Consider the following 24575-nt stretch of genomic DNA (forward strand, 5'->3'; position numbering starts at 1 on the left):
TGTCGGTTCTCTAAGCATGTTAAATGAACAGAAGAATGGATTAATAAAGCATAAGAATGAGGAAGAGAGCATATTTTATCTGGAAGACTCTTTTTGTTTTTAAATGTTATTTGTCTAATATAAACTGTATATGAACTCCTTTTCATGATCTTTTATATACCACTGTAATAAAGTACCAGGCAACAGAAGTTTTGATAAGTAAATATCCTGTATCTTCTCTTAAGCCTTTAGAACCCCAGAGAACAGAGAACTTTATTAAAATAGATACTTGATCCTAAAGCATTTTGAACAAGAGTTATTTGTTGCCACAGTGTAGATGCTTCTAGGGTTTAGACCCGAGTGATAGTCTATATCTTTAGATCAGGAATCCGTGTTGTAGTTTGATTTTACAATTAGTCTCGGAAGGCTTTTAGTTTTTCTTTTAGCAAGGAGGTGTGTCTCTAGGTTGAGATCTGTAGGCCTCACATAGCAATTACTTATAGCTACTTGGGGCTAGGGCAGTCCCGAAGTGCCTAGAGTGGGTTGCTGTATGTATCACTGGTCTCTGGATTCCCAGAGTCACAATATTGAAAAGGTAGAGCAAATATTTTAGTTTTTCAGTTTGGCAATTTTCTTACCATTAGTCATATTAGGAATATTACCTAATGGGAATGAAGGGTTAATAGAAAAGTCGGTCTCAAGTCTTTGAGCAGGACATTTCTGTTTACTTTAGCATGCGTACATGCATATCCTGCCTTATTCCAAAAAAGAATTTAAGGTGGCACTTTCCTGTAGTTTTTATGATCTGAGTAAGTCTTACTTATAACTATGCTTGCCAGTCTCAAGTTGAAATGAATCTGGCTTCCAAATGGTGTGTACTTATTCCAACAATGCTTCCATTGTACTGCAAAGTCTTGTTACACCTTTAGGGTTTGAATATGTTCTCTTGTCATAAATCTTTATCCTTTGATGTTAGAATCAATTTTTGGCATTGGCTAAAAGTCATTGAGTGCCAAGCCTGTTGAATAACCTGGATAGGCAGTCTGGGTTGTTAAAGCTTTTTGGTTTATTGTTTTTGACTCATGAACTATGAGCCAGAACAGTTTCAGGATGATGAAATGAGTTTCTGAGCCACAGTTAACTCGTTGTTACATCCAGCAGCCTTGAACAATGGGTCCATTTGACTCTTGGTCTTTGTGGGATGCGTCTACATTAGCAGTACCATTGATATCAAATAAACAAGTTAACATTGTCCTCACTGTGATTTTGATATGAATGTTCTCTTGCATTGGAACTGTAGCAAAGTTTTCCATTGCAGATTTCATGTTTTCAGATTATAGTGAAAACTTTTATCATTAGCTCTAGTTATTTTCTTAAAATGTCATTTGAAAAACCTATTTGTGAAAGGTGCAAAATAGAGAACAACTTCTCACTTATAGTAGAAATGTTTGAAATAGTCTTCAACTTTCTGTATCTTTATTTGCCGCTGTCCGCTCACCACCACTTCCCCTCCCCAACTTTTCCTGTGTTCTGATTTTCCTGAGTAATTACCTAATTGGACGAATCAAATTATTACTTTGACAACATTTTATAAAAGATGAGACAGACTTATGGAAGATGTGACTGAGTAGTTTGAGGAATCAGAGATACTAATGAGTCAAAATTCAAATCTCAGTTTTCTGATTCTGAATACCTTCCTTAACAATAACTTGAACAGTATGAGTTTTCTCCCTGTGTTTTCATATATTTCACTTGTGGATTTAATGCCACACAAAGTTAAATGTTAAGCTTTTTCTTAATGAGGTAATTTTAAGTTTTATATTGACATGGAGCTAAACACGCATTAATCTCAACTTGATTGTGTTTTGGCCTTGAAAATAATTGTTGCATATGAAAAAGTTACATTCCTCCTATGCTTGTGTCTTTGTTGTTTGCCAGAGTTACATTTTATAATCATATTTGTGTTTGTATTGAAACATTTGTTTCTAGCAGTGTTAGTCATGATGATGCTATGCAGCTGTAAAAGTCACATTTTAAATTTTACCACATGAAAAATTTATTGTTCTACTATTTTATCTTATAAATTTGTACATTTAAATTAGACTGAAGCATAAAGTTTACTTGTTAAATACTGTAATTCAAGTATGATGGTATCCTCTTGTGCTTGTGAAATGAAGAAGTGATCATTTTTATTTTGGAAATGTTTTAGAACTGTATAAATATCTGTATGGTAGTCTTAAGTTTGGATTGTAGTAGCTTAGGTCACCTGCCACTGAATTCATTCCCTGGGGAATGTGATATGGACATTCACCTTGACACCTCTGTTGGTGTCAGCTTTGTTGCAAAGTGTGCGTGTTCAAGACCAATGGGTCCCCAAGTAAAAATTAGAATGCTTGTGGGGAAGGAGACTTCTTCACTAGAAGTTTCCTGTGACCTGCCACTGCCTGCTGCTAAACAAGAGTTTAATAGCTGTGCTCCGAGTTCTTATGAGCAAGTGTCATGTTAAAGTCTGGCACACCCAAATGCTCACAAGCTCAGAGGGAATGTTTATATGAAGGATTGTGTGTTGGATGTGCAGTCCAACCAGCCTGTAGTAGTCTACATTTTATGACTGTATTAAACTGAACCATTTTGGTGACCTGCCTTCCTGAAAAGCATTGTATCAAAGTGGGTTATGCTTCTTTTGGTATGAAGGGGCCATTTCATCTCTTTTGGCTCATGATACAATATAATTTTTAATTTTTAAAGTTCCTCTGTAAAGTAAAGTAACCACAGTGTACTGATTTTCCTTAACTAGAAATAAATAGGTTAGCTGTCGTATTCTTTTAGGTTCTGATTTTTTTAATGGTAGGCCTTAAAAAATGACAAGGTAAAGGATAATAGTAGAAAGCATTAAGTTTAGTTGAACAGAAAAAATTATAGAGCATCAGAGCACCAAATCTCATATTTGAAATTTAAGAGGACTGAGACCTAACAAATTTCAGCATCTTTCTCCCAAACTAACGAGGGCTTGGGGTTCAGCACAGGTTTCATGACTCCAAGTTCAGTCCTGAGATTATTACTGAGATTTTTTGAGTGAAGATGCTTGATACTTAGGTGGTGAAAGGAGGAATAAGGACTAGAAGGGAGGGTGTCAGATGCTGCAGGAGTTGGGAAGAATGACAACTGAAAGTTACCTGTTAATCTGGTATCATTATCAGCAGCTTTTATTGGGTGCCTCCTGTGTCAGGGGCCTTGTGTTTCAGTTCTTAGGAAGAGAGAGAGGAGGACCTTGCCATCAAGGGTTTGTGCCAAGGGGAGGGAGAAGAGAAGATGAACCTTTGCAAACATAAGAAATGATAGATATGATCTCTCAGGTCTCCTGCGCGCGCGCGCGTGTGTGTGTGTGTGTGTGTGTGTGTGTGTGTGTGTGTGTGTGTGTGTGTGTGTGGTCAGATGACCTCTCAGGTCTCCTTCGTGTGTGTGTGTGTGTGTCTGTCTGTCTGTGTGTGTGTCTGTCTGTGTGTGTCTGTGTGTGTTTTAATCTCCTCATATGGCTTGTGGGATTTTAGTTTCCCAGCCAAGGATTGAACTCAGGCCACGACAATGAAAGTGTCAAGTCCTACCACTGGACTGCCAGGGAATTCCCTTAAAATCTATACTTCTTTTCTCCAGCTGCCAGTCTCTGGACTGCTCTTCCAAAGTAGAAACTGTGGGGTGTGTTCTGATGTGTGGAGCATGTGGGATGGGATAGAAGAAAATGCTATGGTTTCAGTGAAGAAAGTGTTATTTATTCTGCAAATAATAAGTGTAATGGATATCCAGACAGCAGTTGACTTTACAAGATTTATTATTATTCTCTATTCTTAATATCTGATAAGTTATTTTACCAATATCTTTTTCAAAAAGGTTAATATGAAATTCTTAAAACAAGAGTTTTAGCCATCATGTTATTATATGAGATCATAGATGTGTTATGTGGGAAATATGTATTTCCCACATGGAAACATGTATTATCATGTGTTATGTGGGAAATATTTCACTCAAAAAGTTATGTAGATAAAATGCTGTTCAAAATGTTGAGATGGGATGAAACCTTTAGTTAGAGAGGGTTATGGGAAATTTAAACTTTACTTGGAAGAACTGTGCTCTTCCATCCTAATCCAGTAATAAGTCGTAAGAATGGGAAAGTCTGAGTCTGGGGACAGTGATCTGGCCCTGCAGAAGAGGGACATTGGAAGAAGAAGGGCCTCCATTCCCAGGATCTGCCAAAGTAGTTGTGTCCTCAGGGCCACTGGTTCTGTTAGTGCAAGAAACAATCCTTTTAGAGACTTGGCATAGGATCCTTAAGTTCCAGTGGGCGTTGGGGGAGGAGTCCCCGAGGGTGGGAGTAAGGACTGGGAAAGGACAGCAGATCAGTGTTCTCGTGACATGCCTTGCCTGATTCTCACTGGGCTGAGCAGGGTCTGGGAAGGTGGCAGTTCTGATTTGAACAGGTGCTATTGCTTGTTCCTTGGTGGTGATGAAAGATCCCTGTGGGATGGAGGGCCAAGTGAAGGCCCCCTGAGGGAGGCAGGCTCTATTGGGTGCCTTTGTGTCTCCTCTCTTGCCTGTCTTGGGCAGAGTGAGTTGGAGGAGGGGCCAGGGCAACTTCTAGGCTGGGGGGTTATTCTGAAGGCCTTTTTACTTAATTGTTCCACTTGCTTTCATCGGTGCAGAAACATTATACTGTAGTAGTGATTGGATCAATTTTTGTTGCTTTTTTGTTTAATGAGATTTTAGCTTTTTAGTTCCCTAAAACATCCTGCCCAAAATGCTAGCATGCAGTGTCTGCCATGAATACAAAGTGGTTAAGAAGAATTCTTCCCCCTGCCCCATAGCTATTTCCTGAATAAGCCTTATTCTTTCAAATCTTTGTATATTGCTTGTGGTATTTCCTCTTCCTAGAATGTTATTCTCTGCCTGGTGAACTATCGCTTAGTATAAATAACATCCCCCCTAGCTATTAGCTGCTCAGTCCCTTCTCTTGCCATTGTGCATAAACTTATTACTCTTTTTTTAGCCTGCTAACTGTGTATTTTAGTGACTTGATTATGTTGTACTCTCTTGTTTACTGTTACATTCTTAGGCTAAACAGAGGTGTTTAAAAAACAGTTGTCAAAAAAATACTGTCTGTGATAAGTGCCAGAACGTCGGATCAAGTAATAAAAAGAAAATAGTAATCAATACTTAGCTTCACAGTGTGTAAAAAAAACTCAAACTGGATTATAGGCTTAAATGTAAAACTAGACTATTAGAAAAAACACTAGGTGAAAATTTTTGTGACATGAATTAGGCAAACATTTCTTTGATAGCATATCAGAAGCATGATCCATGAAAAAAAAAAGGTGGACTTCTATAAAAGTCTGCTTTTTAAAGAGGCTCTTAAAGCTATCAGAAAGAGAAGCTACAAACTGACAGAAGTGAAGTGAAGTGAAGTCGCTCAGTTGTGTCCGACTCTTTGCGACCCCATGGATTGTAGCAGAAAATATTTGCAAATCGCATATCTGACAAAGAACTGTTATCCAGAATATATAAAGAATTTTGCAGACTCATTTAAAGAATGAGCAAAAGAAAATGACCCCAATTAAAAAATGGATGAAAGATCTAACGTTTTTCTAAAGAAGATAATATAGATGAGCCCGTAAAAAGATGGTCCGTTTTATCAGTCATCAGGGAAATGTAAATTACCATGAGGTACTTCTACACACATTTTGTTATGGTTCAAATAAATAGAAACTGTGCCAAGTGCTGGAGAGGATGAGGAACCACTGGACCCCTTCACTCACTCCTGGGTTTTACCCAAATGAAGTTAAAACTTATGTTCATACAAAAACATGCACGCAGGTTTTATAGCAGCTTTTCTTGGGTTTTGTTTACAAGTGCCAAAAATGGGAACTATTCAGTTTTCTCTCTACTGGTAAATGGATAAGCCAACTGTGGCACATTCCATGCAATGGAATATTGCTGAGCAATAAAAATAAATGAACTACTAAAAATAAATGAAATTGTTGCAACAAATGGATGGATCTAACATGTACTATGCTAAGTGAAGGAAGCCAGATTCAGAAACACACAGACTGCACAAAGTTGCATTCATATTGGCAAGAGCAAGGTGCTAGGAGCTGGGGGTGGCGGAGGTTGGATGTAGAGTGGCAGGGAGTTTGGGGAGGGGGATTGTTCTGCACCATGAAACTCGAATGTGTTTTGTTCGTGGGGCTGCTTACACAATTGTCTGTTTCTCATAGAACATCTGCAGAATTGAACACTTAAGGGTGAATTTTTCTGTATGTAAAATTTGCTTTAATTAAAAATGAAAACAGAAGTAATTGTACAGATGATTTAGTAAAGTTTTTGTTGACTCTAATAAAGCTTGATTGAACTTTGCAGGCTTGGATGCGATGACAATTTGCCAGAACGTGATAATCTCTGGAGGCCTCAGGTGATTGCAGCAGGGACCTCTGTAGCTAATCTTTTCCCGAAGTGCACAACTACAGAGGCAGGCCTTCGGATGTCCCTGTGTAGGGAAAGCCAGTGTCTTGAAAAATCCACGAATGTCGAATCAGACACCATGTAGTGGAGCTTATTAAGGAGAAGAAACTCCAGGATTAAGGAAAATGTGGCAAGACACAGCCCTGCATCCTCCTCCCTTGCCTTTCCCACAGTTGTTTACCACTGGGTGTGGTTTGTGGAGCAGCACTTCATTCTGTTCAGTATGTTGCTGAACTCCATGTAAAACTAAAGATCTGTGATTGGCAATTGGTTTGCAGTTTTTAGGCATTCTATTTGTTTTTATTTTTTAGCTGTAAAGTAAAATTGGTTTATTTCATTTTGAGTTTTGCCACACTTCTGGGTTATTGTTACTGAAGTTTCCCCAGAGTATTGCCCAGTGGATGGAGGAGGGGCCCAATGAGCATGCTTAGTTTCTACAATTTTTAAAGTTCGTTTATGACATGTGAAAGTGTTAGTTGATCAGTCGTGTCTGACTCTTTGTGACACAATGGACTGTAGCCTGCCAGGCTCCTCGGTCCATGGAGTTTTCAAGGCAAGAATACTGGAGTGGGTTGCCATTCCCTTCTCCAGGGGATCTTCCTGACCCAGGGATTGAACCTCATCTCCTGCATTGCAGGCAAATTCTTTACCGGCTTCACCTCTGAGCCGCTGGGACCCACCATAAATATTGTGACAATCCCCCCATTGCCCCCCTGCCCTGGTTGTTATGAGAAGAGGTAGTGTATATAGTAGTGGCTTCTGGAGCCTGGTTGCCTGGGTTTGTCTCTGCGCGCTACCAATTGTTTACTAGCTGTGTGACCTTGGGCAAAGTTACTTACTTTCTCTGTGCCTCTGTTTCCTCATCAGTAAACAGGGATGATATTAATAATTACAGTACTGACCCCATGGAGGGTTTATGTAGATGAAATGAGCTAATAATAAAGGGAAAGTTCTCACAGCAGATAGCAGGCAGGGAGTTTGATGTCAGTGTTACTGCTGTTACTGTGGCTGTGCATGCATGTTCAGTCATGTCTGACTCTTTCGCAACCCCACAGACTGTAGCCCACCAGGCTTCTCTGTCCATAGGGTTTTCCAGGCAAGGATACTGGGTTGCCATTTCCTCCTCCAGGGGATCTTTCCTACTCAACAATCGAACCCGCATCTCCTGTCTTTGCTGCATTGCATGCAGATTCTTTCCTGGAGAGCCACCAGGGAATCCTGTGGTTGTAGTTGTTATTATTTTTATTCTATGTTAGTGAATAGCCTTATAAGCCTTCCTTAAATGTTGAAATCCAAGAAAGACTATGATGCTGTTTCTACTTTGACTTCCTGAAAGTAGGTTTGGTTCTGGTAAAGACATCTGAGTTAAATCCTTTTTTTTTTTTTTTTTAATCCTTGTTTCCCTGAAATTCCTCTATTTTATATTTCATTGTATATTTGATTTTTAGTTAATATGCTTGATACATTTGGAATCTGCCTTCTGACAACTCTTATATAAATCAATTGCAAATCGTTTGTTACAGCATACCCTCTTCTGTGTTCAGAGGTTCAAAACCAGTTCATTGTCTTAAATATGCAGCAAAACTAAATGTATCTCTTAAGCTAGAAGCCAGGGTATTGTTTTGGTGGTGGTATTCAGTTGCTAAGTGGTGGCTGACTCTGCAACTCCATGGCTTGTAGCCTGCCAGGCTCCCCTGTCCATAGAAAGTGAAGTTGCTTTGCGACCCCGTGGACTGCAGCCCATCAGGCTCCTCCGTCCACGGGATTCTCCAGGCGAGAATGCTGGAGTGGGCTGCCATTCCCTTCTCCAGTCCATGGCTGTGTGTAAATTGAGACTGCATTGAATCTTCTAAGTCAGAAGAACGTTGACTTGTTTGCTTCTCTGTGTGCTGTGTCACCTTTGTAAAGCTGGGTCAGAAGTGCTCTCAAGCACAAAGCTGATTGTATTTGTCAGAGTATTTTGAAGATGTTTGTTAAAAAGCGCTTGTGGAATGGTTGTGGAAATGGTTATGAGGTTTCAGATTATTCTTGTCCTCTTCAAATCCATTCTTCAGCAGGAAAAAATAAGACTTGTCTTTTAAATTTAATAGTAGCAAACTGGTTTGCTAAGATTGTTTTCCTTGTGGGGTTATATTGGGTAGTTGGTTATTAGAGTTACTTTAAAAAACCATAAACTGATTCGCTAGCAGCGTGTATGTCCTCTATACTGAGATTTGAGGTGACTCTCACAGCCCCTCTTCCTACCTTGAGGATGGCACCTTTCCTGCACAGTCTGGACTGTATGGTTTCTCCTATCCAGTGCCTGGTGACCTCTGCTCTGTTTTCTGTCTTTCTTAATTTGCTTGTTCTAGGTATTTCATGTAAGTGGAATTACATAATATTTGTCCTTCTGTGTCTGGCTTTCTTCACTTAGCATGTATTGACGTTTCATCCATGCTGTAGCATGTACCCAATTTCATTCTTTTTTACAACTGAATAATATGCTATACATTCAAAAATATAAATAATGTATTGAACCCAGCATATCTAAAACAGTATCATATCAACGTGCAATCTGCATAAAAGTACTAATTAAATATCTTCCATTAACACGTCTGTTCAGATTTGCCACATTTCAGGTGCTTGGTAGCTAACCGTGGCTGGTGACTGATGTACTGGACATCAGAGAACTAGATAAGGGAAGGATTACTTAAGGTTGTTAAGCAGCACAAACTTTCTTTTTTTTTTTTTAAAAAAAAAGTATTTGCTGAAAGGCAATATTAGAGATTTTAGTCATTAGCCAGGGTGGGGGAGAAAGGGTTTTACAAAAATGATAAAGATCCAGGTATAGCTATTCCTTTATTTTAAATCTCAAACAACATAGGAACCTTTGGAGGGAAAAATAGTTCACTGTGAAATTTTTTTCACCAGAAGTCCTGGTCTCTTGACAGGATTTTTTTTTATTTGATATTTGCATGTCCTAAATACAGTGTTAGTAAGCATCAGGTAATGAATGTTTTGAGTAGAAAAATTTGAATGGTGAGTTGAACTGGAACAGAAACTTGCAATGGGTGCTATAGGATTTGGTGAAAACTCTTATCCAAACTGGAATTTTCCCTTTCCAGGCCCATTTTTTGAACTTTGGAAATTGGGCCTGATTTATGTCAGTCACTCATTCTTCTAACTTGTTGGACTGTCAGGAACTAGGAGCACACAGATGAGGGTATAGAGAGGAGATGCCCAGATGAGGGTATAGAGAGGAGATGCCCATCGGCAGCTATTTTGGATGTGGCTTTGTTGTATGCTGTGTCCCCTGAAGGGCTTGGATTAGAAGCAGACCTTCAGCTACCTTTCAGAGGCCCTGAGAGTATGAATGTGGTGCCTAAAATGAAAGACTCTGAGATAGCCAAGAACAGTATATTATCCTCAGCATGAATGCTGTGGTATAGAATAATTTAAATGAGGTAAGGAATGTTTCAGCTGTGATGAGCATGTGGCTGTCAGCGATCGCTGTTCCTTGAAGCTTTGGTATCTGCGGTTTACCTGTATTGCAGAGGAGTAAATAAGAATATGTGGTGAGAGTGATGGGAAAAACTAAGGAGTGAGTGACTAGGCAGCTGTTTTAAGATAAACAAGTGTTTCACTTTAGTCCTGGCACATCTTTCAGTTATTGTTCTGGTTAAAATAGATCTTTTGAAGCTATAATATCTTTCATGTCTGTATTGTATGAATTATGAATGTAAGTTTGTTGTTTAGTCGCTAAGTTGTCTCCAACTCCTTTGCAACCCCATGGACAGTAGCCCTCCAGGCTCCTCTGTCTGTCGAATTTTCCAAGCAAGAATATTGGTGAGTTGGACATTTCCTTCTGCAGAGGTTGAACCCGTGCCTTCTGCATTAGCAGGCAGTTTCTTTAGCACTGATCCACCTGAGAAGCCCGAATGAAAGTTTAGGAAACAATAAAATAGGCACCTGGATACCCATGCCCTAACTCAAGAAATAGAATGCTGTCAGTCCAAGTCCTTGCCGCCATTTTTGTAGTCTCAGTCCATATTTCAGAGTTAGACTTTAGAAGAAAGTTGGTTATTTTAGACAAGTTAAAATACCTTGGTCAGTGTATTTCATCAGACATTGAGGAACTATTTGTTATTAAAATGGTTAATTATGTGTCTGGAAGGAGGTTATTTGTTTATTTTTTAAAAGGCAAGAGTAGAATTTCTTCAAGTTCTGTTCTGAAGCCATTTCACACTTACTCTTCTTGCTGTGGTTCTTCTGTGGAAAGGGCTTTTTGCTCTGTAATTGCGCTGGCACTGACGCTAGCTTCTTGAGCATATGCCTGCCTTCCTTCAATGGTCTAACAAAAGCATCTAATAATTCAGATGGCTCTACTTAAGAAAAATTTTTTAAAAATCTTAAACTATCATCTATGGGATTCTCTTTTTCTGCAGCAGTAGCATATCTTTCGTAAACACGGTTTATTCATTCGTTGAGACTCGTTCATTTTGGGATTGCTAAATTAATACCTATGTTTTTAGATAGGTTGTGTTTTTAGTTCATCACTTTATTTCAGCAATTTTAAGAGATTGTTCATGATAAAATTAGAAGGAACAGACTGAATTTAGTTTTAAAAACTAGTTTTAAATGGTCAAGTTTGTACAACCTCCATGAGACTTCCCTTTCTTATGATATAGCAGTATCAGAATAATTCAGCTGTTCTTTTTCCCCCTTTAGTATAACACTCTCAAAGTTCCAACAGAACATTTCTTTGACCTTGATTAAACTGTGAATTTTATTTAAAAGTGAAAATTGGCATTTTGGAGGCTATTTATAATGGTGTGATGGCAGTCTTTTTGCAGACTGTCCATTTGAAAGCTGTGTAACTACAAAAGAGATTTATTTGATATTTTAAATTGCATATCCTTTGGTAATGCTTAACATTATTTAAGAAAATTATTTTTAATTACACAAGTAATACCTATAAAAAATCCAAGTTCAGATAATCCCCCCTGACTGCCATTCCTCATTCCCTGTCCCATCTCCTGAAGTGAGGAAGCACTTCTTCTAATCATTTTGAGATCAATATTCTCCCCAACTTTATATATATACACATATATGTGTGTATATATATATATGCATATATGCACCTGAGAACATAACACATCTGTAATAAAAGAAGTATATTGTGTGTATTCTGCAAGTTGTGGTTTTCTTTTAGTTTTGGAGATCGTTCAGTACATGCAGATCTACCATGAGGCTTTATGTTGTGAATGTGCCATATAGTTCTTTTAACAGTTGGGTTGTCCCCATTACTTTCTGTTGAACACAGCTACATGTTGAGTGTCTGTTTCTGTGTGGTTCTCCTAGGACACATGTGAATCTTTTTCTAGCTTAGATTTGGAGCAAGTGGAATTGCTGGATTATAACTATCTAGTATTCCCTACATGAAAGTTAATAAATAGAATATTTTTTGGCATGATTGAGTGTTAATTGTGCTCCTGGAATGAACTGTGTATTTGTAATATTGGCATTTTAGTTAGATAGGGAGGATAAGGTCCAAGTATAAAACTAGTGATTCTCAACACTGGCTGTGCATTAGAATTGCCTCTATACTTTTTAGGCATCGTCACCCCAAGAAAATGATTTAGTAGGTTTTCAGAGCAGTACAAATAGCTCCTTGGCATGAAGAGGAAAGTTAAATACAAGACATACATCTGAGACTTTTCTTAGAAAGCCCCTTACCTGGCCCCAATCTAGTACCTAAGTTACACCTAAGATGCAGTAAAATATAGTAGAAAAAATTTCATTTTCTTTAGACTCTTATTATAAGTTAACTCTTTCTTTCTCTGGATACTTAACATAGTGTATTAGTGTAGTAAATGATTACTGTAATATTGATAGGAAGAAAAAGACCATTTTTTAGAGGGGAGAGGAATAGCAAGATTATAAACACGAAATCTGAATAGGACTGAAGTTGTAGGATTGTACAGTTTTCGTAAACGTTATTAATAAAAATGAATGTTTAAGCTTAATTTTTTTCTTTTTATTTTTTTAAATTATGAAAATATTTACAGGGCACTTTGAAAATACAGAACAAAGTGACATATAGTTCCACTATATATTGGAATTTTTTTAAGTAGGTAAATTTTATAGTAGTAGTAGATAATAAAGTTTTTAGTTGAAGTTTTAATATCAAACTCTCAAAAATTAACAGAATGAATATACAGAAAAATAGAAGGTTCTAGTAGACCTGAAAAGCCCCATGAATCAATTCAACATAATTAAGATTTATACAATTTTCACACAAAAATAGAATACAAATTCTCTTCAAAGTCCCACGGACTATAAACTGGGAGACTCTGAAACATATCTAGGGACGTAAAACAAGGTGCAAAATTTCATGGCTTTTAAGGCATTGAAATCATACAGAGTCTATTCTTTTATCACTGTGAAATTGTTAGAAATCAATATCAAAAGATATTTGAAAATAACCCACATATTTTCAAGTGCAGTGTGACATCTACCAAGAGAGATCTTTGAGTTAACCATTGAAAGCCTCATGATTAGCTTTTTGATATGGTTGAGGGCCCAGACCCTATGCGCAGACCACCTTGGTTTGTATTTTCTTACTAGTTCACCTACTAGCTCTGTGAACTGTGGTGAGTTACTTAGCCTTTCTATACCTCAGGTTTCCCTTTTTGTAAAATGGGATACTGATAATATTTATTTTACAGATATTATCAAGAGAATTATTATATACCTTAAAGCAAGCAGAAGAGTGCCTGATGCGTTGTAGTTGGTATGAAATGTTGACTGTTGTTATTGTTGTTGTTTTTCATTACAAATACAATTAATACTAAAGTTTCAGTCTTCAGGCATTAATGTTCTAAGTGACCAGAAACCAACAGCTGAATACATAGCTGAAGATGATGTGGATGAAGCTCTTGTACTCTGGTGGATTGATTCAAAGTCACTTTGATAGGACAAAGCTAAGATTCTTTGTGTGTCTTTGATAGGTTTAAGGCCCTGTCTGTTGCTTCTCGCATGTTAAATGGAGAACTAGTTCAGGTTTCCTGTTCACATAATTGGTAGGAAATCCCACAGACAGCAAGACAAGAATAGAGTCTGTTTCACTGAAGTGTTTGTGGTACTTCCTAACATTTTGTAAACCAGTGGAGCTTGGAAATACACTTACTCTTGCTAACTTCTGTAAAGATTTTTATAGAACTAAAGGACGACTTACACTTGAGGTGAGAATTTTAGGATTAACAAACAAGAGGAGTGATAATTGGCAATGCTCCTTAGGGGGCACTGTGTGGGCATTCAGACACAAAATGAATTGTGGAGAATTGGCAAGTCTTACAAGTACCTCCATGAAGTTTGATATTTTTTCCTTAGCATGACATAGATTTTAAAAACTTGTATTTTAAACTTATTTACCTGTTGGATGTCTTATTTTGGTTTTGGCTGTGTGGTTCTATATTGATCCTACATTTAGCCAGGACTTATTTGTATGGCGTGGAAGATGCTCCCGGAACAGTCCACTGCCAGTATCCCTGGCTGCTTTCCTTACCAGTACGTACTTTACTCTTGCCAGGCACCAAAACAGTTTAGATGGCTAGTGTAATAGGGTCTTCTGTAGCTTTGTTTGTGCCATTTTCCTGCTCGGCGTGGACTTCTCTTCCCCTGGCAGAGTTCTCCTGACCCCCATAGCCAAGCCCAGCTGCTTTCTCTGACTGCTTGCTTTCCTCAGACACACTGCTTGTTTCCTGCGTGCAGGCTCGCTGCACACCTGCGCAAGTAGGCTTTTGGCACTAGACCTCTGGGTTGTCATCCTGGCTCAGCCACACACTGGCTCTGAGGTCTTTTTTCTTGTTGTTGTTAAATTGAGATATTATTTACTCCAAGTCACCTGTCTAATCATTTAAAAGTGTACAACTCAAGGGCATTTATCATATTTATAATGTTGTAAAACATCTCCATTACCTACTTTCAGAACATTTTCATTCCCCTAGAAAGGAACCACTGTGTGTTAGCAGATACTCCCTATTTTCCCACCCTCAGCCCCTAGAGTTTTCCCTCTGTAAATTTCCCTGTTCTGGGTCTTTCATGTAAATATAATCATATGTGTTTTGTGTCTGACTTGTTTCGCTCTCTGTGATGTTTTCAAGATTCATCCATGAGGTAGCACGTGTCAGTACTTCGTTCCCTTTATGTATGGATATACCACATTTTTTTATCCATTCGTCAATTAAAGGATGTATGGGTTGTTTGTACTTTTTGGCTATTATGCATAACACTATTAAGAATATTTGTGTACAAGTGTTCTATGAACATGTTTCCTCTTGGGTTTACATGAAGGAGTGGAATTTTTGAGTCATATGGTAACTCTGTTTAACTTTTTGAAGACCAAATTGTTTTCCAAAGCAAAAGTACCATTTTACAGTCTTACCAATAACACATGAAAACTCTAAGTTCTCCATATCCTCGCTAACACTTGTTATTGTCTTAATGATTATAGCCATCCTGGTGGTGATAAAGTGGTATTTCGTTGTTACTTTGGTTTGCATTTCCCTAATGACAAATAATGATGAACATCTTTTCATGTGCTTATTAGCCATTTGTATTTCCTCTTTCAAGAAATGTCTATTTAAATTCTTGGCTCAATTTTAAATTGGGTTGTTAGAGTTTTAATTGCTGAGTTGTAAGAGTTGTTTGCGTATTCTGGATGCTAGTCCCTTATTAGATACATGATTTTTCAACATTTACTCTCATACTGTGAAGAATTTGCTTCTCAATAGCGAAGTCAACTGGGCCTTAGGAAGCATCACTGTGAACAAAGCTCTAGTGGAGGTGATGAAATTCCATTTGAGCTATTTCAAATCCTAAAAGATGATGCTGTTAAAGTGCTGCATGCAATATGCCAACAAATTTGGAAAATTCAGCAGTGGCCACAAGACTGGAAAAGGTCAGTTTTCATTTCAATCCCAAAGAAAGGCAGTGCCGAAGAATGTTCAAACTACTGCACAGTTGCACTCATTTCACACACTAGCAAAGCAGTGCTCAAAATTCTCCAAGCTAGGCTTCAACAGAATGTGAACTGAGAACTTCCAGATGTTCAAGCTGGATTTAGATAAGGCAGAGGAACCAGAAATCAAATTGCCAACATATGCTGGATCATAGGAAAAGCAAGAGAATTCCAGAAAAACATCTACTTCTGCTTTATTGACTATGCCAAAGCCTTTGATTGTGTGGTGGTTTAGTCGCTAAGTTTGTCTGACTCTTGCGATCCCGTGGACTAGCCTGTCAGGCTCCTCTATCCATAGGATTCTCCAGGCAAGAATACTGGAGTGGGTTGCCATTTCCTTCTCCAGGGGATCTTTCTGACCCAGGAATCGAACCCGGGTCTCCTGCATTGCAGGCAGATAATTTACCAACTGGATCATAGCTCTTCAAGAGATGGGAATTCCAGGCCACCTTATCTGCCTCCTAAGAAATCTGTATGCAGGTCAAGAAGCAACAGTTAGAACTGGACATGGGACAACGGACTGGTTCTCAATAGGAAAAGGAGTACGTCAAGGCTGTATATTGTCACCCTGCTTATTTAACTTATATGCAGAGTACATCATGAGAAACGCTGGACTGGAAGAAACACAAGCTGGAATCAAGATTGCCGGGAGAAATAACCAATAACCCCAGATACACAGATGACTCCACCTTTGTGGCAGAAAGAGAAGAGGAACTAAAGACCCTCTTGATGAAGGTGGAAGAGGAGAGGGAAAAAGCTGGCTTAAAACTCGACGTTCAAAAACTAAGATCATGGCAAATGGTCTCATCGCATCATAGCAGATGGTCCTATAGCTTCATGGCAAATAGACCCATAGCTTCATGGCAAATAGATGGGGAAACAATAGAGACAGTGACAGATTTTATTTTCTTGAGCTCCAGAATAACTACAAATGGTAACTACGGCCATGAAATTAAATGACGCTTGCTTCTTGGAAGAAAAGCTATGACCAACCTAGACAGCATACTAAAAAGCAGAGACGTTACTTTGCCGACAAAGGTCCATCTTGTCAAAGCTATGGTTTTTGCAATAGTCATGTATGGATATTAGAGTTGGATCATAAAGAAAGCTGAGCGCTGAAGAATTGATGCTTTCGAACTGTGGTGTTGGAGAAGCCTCTTGAGAGTCCCTTGAACTGCAAGGAGATCAAACTAGTCAATTCTAAAGGAAATAATCCCTGAATATTCATTGGAAGGACTGATGCTGAAGCCCCAATACTTTGGCCACCTGATGTGAAGAACTGACTCTTTGCAAAAGACCCTGATGCTGGAAAAGATTGAAGGCAGGAGGAGAAGGGGATGACAAAGGATGAGATGTTTGGATGGCATCACTGGCTCGATGGACATGAATTTGAGCAAGCTCCAGGAGTTGATGGACACGGAAGCCTGGTGTGCTGCAGTCCATGGGGTCGCAAAGAGCTGGGCATGACTGAGCGACTGAACTGATGACTCTGATTCTGTATATTACCCTTTTGTTTTCTCAATAGTATCTTTTGATGCACAAAAACTTTTAATTCTTATGTTCAATTCATCTATTTATTCTTCTGGGTTTTTTGTGTGTGTGCGTGTGCTTTTGGTATCATATTTAAGAAACTCAGGGCTAACCCCAAATCATCAAGGTTTACATCTATATTTTCTTTTAAAAGTTTTATAGTTTAAACCTTTATATTTAGATCTTTGATCCAGTTTGGATTAATATTTTGTTTATGGTGTGAGGCAGGAGTCGAGCTTTATTGTTTAACATGTGGACATTCAGTTTTCCAGCACCATTTTTAGAAGACTGTTCTTTCCCCCATTGAATGGCTTTGGCACTCTTGTCAGAAGTCACTTGACTATAGTGTGAGGGTTTATTTCTGGACTCTTAATTCTTTGGCATTGATCTGTATGTCTGTCTTTATGCCAGGTCCCCACTGTTTTGATTACAGTAGCTTTGTAGTAAGTTTTGAAATCTATATGTGAGCCTTCCAACTTTGTTCAGTTTTTTTTAAAGATTGTTGTAGTTATTCAGGGTCCCTTGCATTCCCATAGAATTTTAGGATCAGCTTGTCCATTTCTCCAAAAAAGGCAGTTGGAATTTTGGTAGGGATTGTATGAATCTTTAAATCAATATAAGGAATATTGACACTGTAACAGTAGTAAATCTTCCATTCCATGAACGCAGGATGCCTTCCCATTTATTTGGGTCTTCAATTTTTTTCAACAATGTTTTGTAGTTTTCAGTGTATAAGTCTCTCACCTTAGTTAATTTTTATCCCCTAAATATTTAATTCTATCTCTGGCATCTTGAGCAAACTTCTGAAACTTTCAAATCTTCAGTTTTCATGCATATAAAATGAAAATATTGAGTACTACCATCTGCATTTATTGTAAGGATTAAATGAGATAATTCACATAAGAGGCGTAAATAAACCAGATTGTTCAAGCTAAATGTTAAGTATTGTGAACTCTGAGAGGAGGAATTTACGTTACATATTTTTGTGTTATATTTTTTCTTCCCCTTGCTTAGGTAGCAAATCACTAACTGTTGTTACTTGAAGGAATGTAGAAGGGTGAGAAAATTGGTTAGGAGTTAGGGACACTAATTACTCCTTATACTTACATTTTTTGATATGGCTTGTTTTCTTACACATTTCAATATGCCTTGCATGATAATCTTGTCACTTCTTGAGAGAGTGATTTGTTTTTTTATAAGAAGTTAAGGGGACCTTGGCTTCTTTGGTGAACCCACAGTTCTTTATGTGCCAAAATTGTGAGTGAAATGAAACTGTCTTAATATAGGACATTCTAAATCATAGTTTTAGAGAACCAAGTAGTTTCAGTTGTATATTAATATCTAGTATGGAAAACTATCTTTAAGTTAGAATTATAAAAAATGAAAGTGAAAGTCGTTCAGTCATGTCCGTCTCTTGTGACCCCATGGACTATACGGTCCATGGAATTCTCTAGGCCAGAATACTCCAGTGGGTAGTCATTCCCTTCTCCAGGGGATCTTCCCAACCCAGGGATCGAACCCAAGTCTCCCTCATTGCAGCAGATTCTTTGCCATCTGAGCCACAAAGGAAGCCCGAGAATGCTGGAGTGGGTAGCCTGTCCCTTCTCCAGCGGATCTTCCCGAACCAGGAATCAAACCGGGGTTCCTGCATTGCAGGTGGATTCTTTACCAACTGACCTATCAGGGAAGCCCTAGAATTGTAAAAATACTTCCTTTTTTCTGGGTTCTATTCTGATATAATTTCTAAAATTCATATAATATACAGTTGATAATTATTTTCTAAGCATGTTATAAAATAGAGAAAACTTTAAAGCTTAGCATCATGGCGAATAGAGCATTAGATCTCATCCTGAGTGTAAACATCTCAGTTATCTAAGAACTTGTGTTACTTCTTCTGTCTCCCCAACAGAGCAAGGGTAAGAGTTTAGTGGCTAGATTAATTATTAATGATACTCTGCCGTGGTGAGAAACAGTGGACAGTTTTCAGGGATTAGTTTCATTCCATTTCATTGCTAATAGGGGGTGAGGCTCACAGAATAAGGAATTTATTTAAAGATTCATGTTTTCACACTTTAATATAGTTTTGTATTTCTGAAATACCTCAACGTAAAAATAACAAATCAACAGAAAAAAATATTGTGTGATGAACGGTACTCAAAGTGTTATGATGGTCTTGACCTGGTTCAGATAGTCCTAGTAGCATTGGTCTCTTCCCTCTGCCTTCTTGTTTGATGGCTTCCAGGGGGTAGGTGAGAATGGGAATCCAAATTTTAGAGAGTGACCCACTTTTCTTGCTAGGATTTGGAAATCAGAAACAAATCTTTTCTTTTAAAGTAGTATTTCTTTGGGATTATACATTGTATTCAGAATAGTAATTTTAAAAGTGATGGAAGGAAAAACATTTACTTTAGTAAGGGAAGTTTCTTGTAAGTGGCAGCAGAAGTTACCTTGAAAGTTTTAAACCAGAAACCTAACCAGCCTGAAATCACCTCCAGCCCCCTCTAATTCCTTCCCACCTCCCTGCCCCCGCATATACTCCCTCCTCACCTCATTGTAGCGTTTGAAGTGAACACATTGTTGTTGGTTGGCATTGTGCCACATTCAGGATCATAAAGTAACCTTGTTTTGGAATTACAGCAGGAGAAAATTTGACACCAGAGAAATAAGCAACAACCTAACTTTTAGGGAATAGAGTGAAATGGAGAATTCACCTTGAAAAATAAAATCAGATTTTAGAAGTACAATTATTTAATCAAAGTTCAAGTTATAGTTGAAAATATGTACTGAGTTTTAGAATGAAGACTGTGTCAAGTGTTGATTGTTTTTGGCATAAACATTTTCATTTTATGTTTAGTATATAGTTGATTCAGGGTGATTCTTCAGGGTGATTCCAAGTCCATGAAACTCAGGGCCAACTAAGGGACTTGAGCATCCATAGATTTTGTTACTAGCAGGGTGTAAGGCAGAGGAACCTGAGATCAAATTGCCAACATCCGCTGGATCATGGAAAAAGCAAGAGTTCCAGAAACACATCTATTTCTGCTTTATTGACTATGCCAAAGCCTTTGGTTGTGTGGATCACAATAAACTGCAGAAAATTCTGAAAGAGATGGGAATAGCAGACTACCTGACCTGCCTGTTGAGAAACCTGTATGCAGGTCAGGAAGCAACAGTTAGAACTGGACATGGAACAACAGACTGGTTCCAAATAGGAAAAGGAGTATGTCAAAGCTGTATGTTGCCACCCTGCTTATTTAACTTATATGCGGAGTATATCATGAGAAACGCTGGGCTGGAAGAAACACAAGCTGGAATCAAGATTGCCGGGAGAAATATCAACAATCTCAGATATGCAGATGATGCCACCCTTATGGCAGAAAGTGAAGAAGAACTAAAGAGCCTCTGGATCAAAGTGAAAGAGGAGAGTGAAGAAGTTGGCTTAAAGCTCAACATTCAGAAAACCAAGATCATGGCATCCGGTCCCATCACTTCATGGCAAATAGATGGGGAAACAGTAGCTGACTTTATTTTTTGGGGCTCCAAAATCACTGCAGATGGTGATTGCAGCCATGAAATTAAAAGACACTTACTCCTTGGAAGGAAAGTTATGACCAACCTGCTGCTGCTGCTAAGTTACTTCAGTCGTGTCCGACTCTGTGACCCCATAGATGGCAGCCCACCAGGCTCCCCCATCCCTGGGATTCTCCAGGCAAGAACACTGGAGTGGGTTGCCATTTCCTTCTCCAGTGCATGAAAGTGAAAAGTGAAAGTAAAGTTGCTTAGTCGTGTCCAAACCTAGACAGCATATTAAAAAGCAGAGACATTACTTTGCCGACAAAGGTCTGTCTAGTCAAGGCTATGGTTTTCCAGTAGCCATGTATGGATGTGAGAGTTGGACTATAAAGAACGCTGAGTGCCGAAGAACTGATGCTTTTGAACTGTGGTGTTGGAGAAGGCTCTTGATAGTCCCTTAGACAGCAGGGAGATCCAACCAGTCCATCCTAAAGGAGATCAGTCTTGGGTGTTCATTGGAAGGACTGATGCTGAAGCTGAAATGCCAATACTTTGGCCACCTGATGTGAAGAGCTGACTCATTTGAAAAGACCCAGATGCTGGGAAAGATTGAGGGCAGGAAAAGAGGATGACAGAGGATGAGATGGTTGGATGGCATCACTGACTCAATGGACATGAGTTTGGGTAAACGCCAGGGAGTTGGTGATGAATGACTGGGTATCTTATAAGTAATAATGGAATTGTAATGTTGGATATTTTTGCAGACTATTTAAGAGTATTATTATTTTCCCCTGGTAGTCTCTCATAGTCAAATAATTATCATTCTTGAGACACTTAGCACCAATGAATCAACTTATCCTTGATTGTTCCTAACAATAACTAACCTTCTTAGCTCGCTTTATATTGTCATTTGTCAGTGGATTTGCCTGAGGTTCAAACTTTTTTTTTTGTATTGTCCATCAATTTTGTCTAAAATTGCATACTTTGTTGCAGACTTTCAGAAAGCAAACTAAACACATATGTTTTTAAAAAAAGACTTATTGGCGAAGGGAAAGGCTACCCACTCCAGTAGTCTGGCCTAGAGAATTCCATGGACTATATAGTCCATGGGGTCGCAAAGAGTCACACACTTTTTGGCTGTGGTGTGTCTTCATTGTGGTGTACTCGCATTGTTTGTTGCAGGCTTCTCATTCGGGCTTCTCTTGCTGCATAGCACGGACTCTAGGCACACAGGCGCAATAGTTGAACCGCACCAGCTCTAGTGCTTGGCTCAGTATTTCTGGTGCACATGGACTTAGTTACTCCAGGCGTATGCGATCCTCCTGGACCAGGGATTGAACTGGTGTCCCTTGCATTGCAAGGCAGATTGTTAACCACTGGACCACCAGGGAAGCCCTAATGGTTATTTTTGCTTGCACAATTTTTGCTTTTTTGTGCATTCTCATCACAAGCCTGGAATAATAGGGACTCCTTTTTAGGCTAGACTGATCTTTCAGATGTTGGGCAGTTAATACTTGATGGACCTTCCTGGATGGCTCAGAGAGGTTGCTTTACTCCTGGCCCCTTTGAGAAGGGTATCTTGTGTGTCAGTCTCCTGAATTTTCAGTTGAGACCTCAGCACTTGGTCTTAGGTGGTACAGGGACTGACACTTGAGCCAGAAAAGTGTCTGCAGGCCCTCTTGTGGACTTAAACAAAAGATACTCGCTTAAGTTGGAGACACCAAGAGAAGGCTTTAAGTGTGCATCCCAAGGCAGTAGAATCTGCAAATGTGTGAAGTAAAGAGCAGAAGCAGTTAATTGGTAGTGAAGGAGAAATAGAATTTTAGAGTCAGAGGTGTTGACCACCAGAGTGGGAAGCCTTAAGGTGGAAACAGTCCCTTTGAACATTTAGTACTGTAACTGGGTTTCAAGAGCTGCCCTTTTTTCTGAACAAGATTCTGAGACCTGCTGAGGCTTTTTTATCTTCTAGATGTATTCTTGCTGTATTATCCTGTCATCTGAAGTAACCTGAGCACATACCTGTTTCTTATAGCCTGAAAGTCTCCAAACTTGACAAGTGAGAGGAAATTTAGTAAATCTGTTGGAATAATACCTGTGTTAAAAGGATGAAGGCCGTAGAGTTTAGGTAGAACTGTTTGTCCAATTGCGATGTCTCATTTAATTTCCATGTCATAAGAGTAAGGGGTCCTGTCTGAGCTCATGCTTGATGTTGAGTGATCTTAAAGGACATGGTAGTGGATCATCTCCATTACAACCCCGTGTTACTCTTATGCTGCTGTTGCTCTTAAAATTCTAGGTGGATTCAGGACTGCCCTGTTTCCCTTAGGCTCTGAGTCTTTGAAGCACCTCCTTTACTGTACTTTGTTTCAGTAGTACTTATCAGTCACCAGTATTCCTTGTCAGCGATCTTAGGAATTGGTTCGTCTCTGGACTCTTAATTGTTCCATGAGTCTTCACACTCATGGTATTGAATGGAAAATGAAGTATTAGAGATAGTAGGCCATTAGCTGAAGAGTTGAACTGTTCATCTTTACAAGAAGTTTGAGTATGTTTTAAAGTGTGAGTGTAATAAGAATAAACAGATCATAAAGCAGGTCTGTAAGTTGAATAGAAGAGAATGAGTGGGCAGAGTCTCAGTGAATTGATTTTTCTTCTTTGTTATATATATTTAGTCATGAATAAGAAGAGTATGATGTCACTGATCAACCAGTTTTACTCAGGAAAGTTGATTAACCGTGATGATTTTAATTTATTGGATGTATGAGAAAATTGTCTCCCCTAACGGCTCAGTGGTTAAGAATTCACCTGCAGTGCAGGAGATGTAAGAGACGTGGGTAGGTTTGATCCCTGGGTGGGGAAGATCCCCTGGAGGAGGGCAAGGCAACCCATTCCAGTATTCTTGCCTGGAGAATCCCAGGGACAGAGGAGCCTGGCGGGCTACAGTCCATGGGGTGGCAGAGTCAGATATGACCAAAGTGAGTTAGCACACACACACACATGAAAAAATCACATTTAAGAAGTTGATTTAGAAGAAGGTTGGAATATTCTGCTTCGGTTGCTAGGTCCTTGGAAATCAGTGGTAGGTCTCAGAGACAGTAATCCTTTGGAGAAGATGAGGAATGTTATCGTTACCAGTTGTTTCTCTTTTCACTCCTCAGATTCTTCTTTGTAGACTTCTGTGATTCAGTAGTGTGATCATCTCTGCAGACTCTCCTAGCTCTACTAAATTCTAGTTGCTGGAATCTCAGAGTAATTTTATCTAGAAATATTTATTTAAGAACTAGGAAATTAACTATATTGTAACTTTAACTTGAGTAGAACAGCTTAAGAATAGTATGAGTGTCAACAAGTAAGTGTGAATTGAAGTGAAAATTCAGGTCTTTATCTCTAAGGAAGCTGTGGTCTCATAGCGAGTGACACTATATATTTTAGTAGTTCTGTAATGCAGGTATGTGTGATTTGTAGAGGGGCAGAGGAGACAAACTGTATTTTGTCTGGGAAGATGTCAGGGAAGAGGTAACGTTTGGGCTGAGATGAGAAAAGTGAGTTGAGGGGCTTCGCTGGTGGTTCAGTGTTTAAGACTGAACTTCCACTGCAGAGGGCGAAGGTTCAATCCCTGGTTGGGGAACTAAGATCTCATATCCTCTGCAGCATGGCTAAAGAAAGGAAGAAAGAGTGAGTTGGGTGTTTAACGGAGTGGATAGTGGCATTCTAGGGAGAGGAAAGTGCATAACAGACTTGATGGTATGAGAAAACATGGTCTTTGGAGAATCACAGGCTAGAGATCAATATTCTGGAGCATTTTATATATATATATATATATATATATATATATATATAATATATATGTATATAATATATGTAAGGAGAATGGTGGCAGTGATATTCCAAATGAAACACAGGTGCTAGTCTGGGATCCCTCATTCCAAATGAAACAGGTGCTAGTCTGGGATCCCTCAAAAGTGTCTGTCTTAGTGGGGCAGTGGCGTTGCTGCTCACTGAGATAAAGACTGTGACAGGACACATTAGGCTGGTTAAGTTA

General features: G+C 38.8%; 1 protein-coding gene across 7 annotated transcripts in view; it reads left to right on the forward strand.

The window, feature by feature from the left end:
• Positions 1–24575, forward strand: part of SRPK2 (SRSF protein kinase 2) — a 243859-nt gene that overhangs the window by 72256 nt on the left and 147028 nt on the right. The gene's annotated exons all lie outside the window — the stretch shown is intronic.

This window comes from Capra hircus, chromosome 4, assembly GCF_001704415.2.
Source record: "Capra hircus breed San Clemente chromosome 4, ASM170441v1, whole genome shotgun sequence".
Classification (NCBI taxonomy): Eukaryota; Metazoa; Chordata; class Mammalia; order Artiodactyla; family Bovidae; genus Capra; species Capra hircus.